The sequence below is a fragment of the Condylura cristata genome, unplaced genomic scaffold (genome assembly GCF_000260355.1).
Source record: "Condylura cristata isolate star-nosed mole 26May11 unplaced genomic scaffold, ConCri1.0 scaffold00004, whole genome shotgun sequence".
NCBI lineage: Eukaryota > Metazoa > Chordata > Mammalia > Eulipotyphla > Talpidae > Condylura > Condylura cristata.
In genome coordinates, this window is record NW_004567105.1 from 31414890 (window position 1) to 31419211 (window position 4322).

General features: G+C 36.3%; 1 pseudogene; it reads left to right on the plus strand.

The window, feature by feature from the left end:
• The first annotated feature begins 1119 nt into the window (after window positions 1-1119).
• Window positions 1120-1468, plus strand: LOC101633010 (annotated as a pseudogene).
• Window positions 1469-4322: the final 2854 nt, after the last annotated feature.

Sequence of the window (4322 nt, forward strand, 5' to 3'; positions counted from 1 at the left end):
TTCTCTTTCTGGCTTATCTCACTAAGCATGATCTTTTCCAGCTCCATCCAAGTTGCTGCAAAAGACATGTGTTTCTCTTTTTTGGTTGCTGAGTAATATTCCATTGTATATATGTACCACAACTTTTTAATCTACTTTTGGGCATTTGGGCTGTTTCCATGTTTTTCCAATTGTAAATAAAGCAGCAATAAACATGGAGCACCCCCACTCTTAACTGGACAGATTACTCTCTGAGATCTTCTATATAGCTGACATTCCAGGAGCAGAATCATCCTCGAGCCCTTTCTCTCACACTATATCCAGTCTTCAGGCAAATAAATTCATTGCCTCTACCTTCAGAATGTATCCACATCTGATCCCCTCGCTCAACAGTCTCTGCTACCATCCTGCCCAAACCATCATCCTATCTCACCTGTATAACCCAAATTGCCTGCTTCCTTCTTCCATTATTTCTTGCTTCAGCCTAAACTTTACACTAGAGCCTTTCAAAACAGCTCAGATCATATCTCATGTCATAGTTAAATGTAAATATCATATGTCATAGTTAAATGTAAATAAAGGTGCTATATACTGTTTGAAAAAATACTTATTTCTTTATATATACATGAGGGTGTATGTATATATAGGTCCTCTATATGAGGATTTCATATATCTTTTCACTAATTACCCTGAATCAGATCTAAATTATGGAAAACAAACATAAATAGTAAACATTTGTACAATGAATACTTCTATGCACTGTGAAGATACAGAAGTAAAATGAATAACTCTGGCCTGTGAAAATCCATGAAATTCTACAGGAGATAAAACATGTAACATATTAACACTGAAAGGACAAACTCAAGTTTGATTTTATACAGAAAGTAGTATTATAGGCATTATAATTTCAGAAAGTGAGTAAGAATGCATCATTTTGGCTGACTAATAGGTACACAGAAACTCAATAAAGTTAGTATTTAAAACATGGGCAATATTTTCACTTGCAAAGACTGGATCAAGAATTTTCAGAATAAGGTATCAATGACAATAAAGTTTGGAACAAAGAAGTATAAAGTTAATTTAAAGAGACTGTAAAGCTGGTAGCTCTATGGTGAAGTGGCAGCTGAAGAGACTCTGGTACTTGCCATGGTCGATGAAATGCCCAAGGAAGGAACCAAGACTGAGGACAAGCATATTAATTTGAAGGTGGTCGGTCAGGATGGCCGTGGTGCATCTTAAGCGTAAGAGGTGCACACCTCTTAGTAAGCTGATAAAAGCCAATTGTGAACCACAGAATTTGTCAGTGAGGCAAATCACACTCAGATTTGATGAGCTGCCAATCAGTGAAACAAACACACCTACACCTTTGGAGGTGGCGGCTGAAGATACAACTGACAGGTTCCAGCATCATCACATGGGGGTGTTTCATAAAACCTGCTACTTTACTCCAAAGTCTGTTCTTCCAGATCAAGTAGACATTCTCAATTAGAAAGCCCGCAGTTCAGTTGCATAAATCCTCAGCACTACAGTACACTTTCTCTATTCTTTCATTTTCTCCTTCCACATTCCTTTACTGTACATGAAGTAACTGGTGTATGTGCACAAGCACGATTTTTTTAAACTAAATGTCCAGTGGTAACTTGACATTGATGTCAAGTGGGGATGGGATGGGGGAAAATACTGGTTCTGTGAAAATAACCCCTTTTTTTCCTTTAGTGCTATGCTTATTTAGTTTTTGTCTTTATATTTCAGTATGCCATTTTGTTCTCACTAACAAAAAAGAAGGAATCACATAAAACTTATTGCATTCTTTGTTTAACTGAAGACTTTTAATGTTTTTCATTTATTATTATAAAGCCAGGACAATTTTATAACAGTTTTAGATGTATTTTATATGTAACTATTTCATATAGGGCAATAGGGCAATCTGTCTTTAGTAGGGATAAATTATTCTAAAAGAAGTTGATTCTAGATAGTTTCTCCTTTAAGTCATGGGTCTTGTTTAAATAAACTTGTTTAAAATGGAAAAAAGAGGCCCTCCCTGGTGGCGCAGCAGGTTAAAAGCACAGCACTGAGAAGCTAAAGCCACTTCTGCATGAGTTCTATCCCCGCTTGCCCCGGAGGAGATCCACATGGTGAGGCAGACCTCTCCTGACCCGCCCGCTGCTCCCCTCAGCAGTATACTTCATGGATCTGCCTGTTCTGCTCCCCACTCTGTCTCTGGTGAAGCCTCTCACCGTCCCTGAGCCTCTGGCCTGTACCCTAGTTCTGTATGTACAAATAAATAAAAATCTTTAAAAAAAAATGGAAAAAAGAGAGAAAGACAGACTATGGGCCAGGAAAGTTTGATCGATACAATGAAAATGTGCCAAGAGGTAGTTGAAATAAGGTGGAAAAGGTAACAATTTTTATTGATGCGTGGAATCTAGTGGGTTGGTTGCCTTTTTCTTATTGATTTAGTTAACATTTTATATGTATGGGCAATAATAATGACTCTTAGCTAACCTAAGTAAGTAGTCTTTATTATTATCTTCATTTTGAAGATTAAAAACTTGAAACCCAAAGAGGTTAAGCATGTTGCCTGAAGTCAAGAGATTAGATTATGGTGTAGCTAGCATGTTTAAACACATATCTCATTACTGAGCCTGTGTTCTTAAACAGTATCTATACTGGCTTTGTCCATTTTATATGCTGCAACTTTTTTCCAAGTTTCACTAATCATTTTAACTTTTCCTATTGTGCTTTTCATTGAGTAGATACTTTAATTTTATGTAGTAGATTTTGCAGTATTTTAAAATGCCCTACTCAATTTTGTTTCATTCTAAAATGTTTTATATAGAAAATAATAAAACCATTCTTCTACCGCTGTTCATTCTAATTATTTTTTTGCTTTTATTTTTAACTTTATGATAATCATCAATCTTACTGTGTGTGGCTATGGTCTGGGTAGTGATCTAATTTTACTTCCCCCCAAGTGGCTAGACAATTGTCCCAGAATAAGTTGCTGTCCCGTCTTAGTGTAGTAGATGTTCAGAAGTTTGTCAAGATAACGAACAACTAGTGTTTTACTCTCATTCATACAGGTGGAGGAAATCACTACCCTCTTCACATATTTTGATGACAATTACTGAAGGACATTTGGTGCCAACTGAAGTAATAAGGACTTATAACCTCACTTTTCAGTAAGCAAATCTCTTAAAATTTCTAATGTCTCCCATCTCTTGACCAATGGAAAAGCCATCAAACAAAACACCCATGCAGATTGAAGACTCTTCTCTGGAAATGTGAAACTAAGATGGGCTTGGGGGTAAAATGCCAAATCCTTTCTTATCTTTCAGCACATAATGTATACATATTGGTGGTCCTTCTGTGTAGGCTGTCAGGAGAACAAATGCAAATGTTGAATAACCCCCTTCCACCATTTAACTATGGGCATGCTCTGAACAATTAATGTCCTTACTTACCTTCACAATGGTTCAGTGTGATTTAATACAGATTCAACCATCTGTCTGTGTTTTCTTCCATTTACAACATTTGTTCATCCTGCTGATCTAACTGCTGCTTTTCACTGCTTTCTGATTTGGATAGAGCAAGCTGTTCCCAAAATGTACTTGTTAGCCTAAAGCAAGTCCCTGGACTACAAAAACATAAAATTCACCCAGATAGTAATGTTTAAGCAATTTGTTGGTTTTTGTGTGTGTGGGTATTGCCTGAAAAGCAGATAAAGGTAGAAGATTTTTAACCTGTTGGCAAAATGACATACATGTAAATGAAAACAAAGCTTGGAAAAAAGAAACAGTTTTACTTAGTCCTGTCTCTGAGGCTCACTAGACTAGTGTCTTAATTTGGTTAAGTTCCAACATCCTTCTTAAGAAGCACTTTTGAGTTCAAGAACTATTTACCTTCTTCTTACATTTCTTTACTTGTTTGCTCAGTGAGGATCTTTTTGTGACAAATCCTCTTGGTTTTGTATTTTTGGAGAATATATTTCAGCTGCCAATCAAATTATATCTCCATTATGGACAATCTATCTTCTTTTTCTAGTTGCTTTTAAGATGTGCTTCCTGTCTTTGTTGCTCTGCAGCTATATTTAGTGTGCCCATGTGGGGATTTATCTTTACTTATACTGCTTGAGACTTACTGTGCTCTCTAAGTGTGACATTGTAGTTGTTTTATCAATTTTAGAAAACTCTTAGCCATTTTTTACATTGCTTTTTCTTACTTAAATTGCCTCTTCCAGAAATTCTTATTTAAGTATAATTCTCACTATACTTTGTCTCAAAAACTACTCTCTCTCTCTCTCTCTCTCTCTCTCTCTCTCTCTCTCTCTCTCTCTCTCCCTC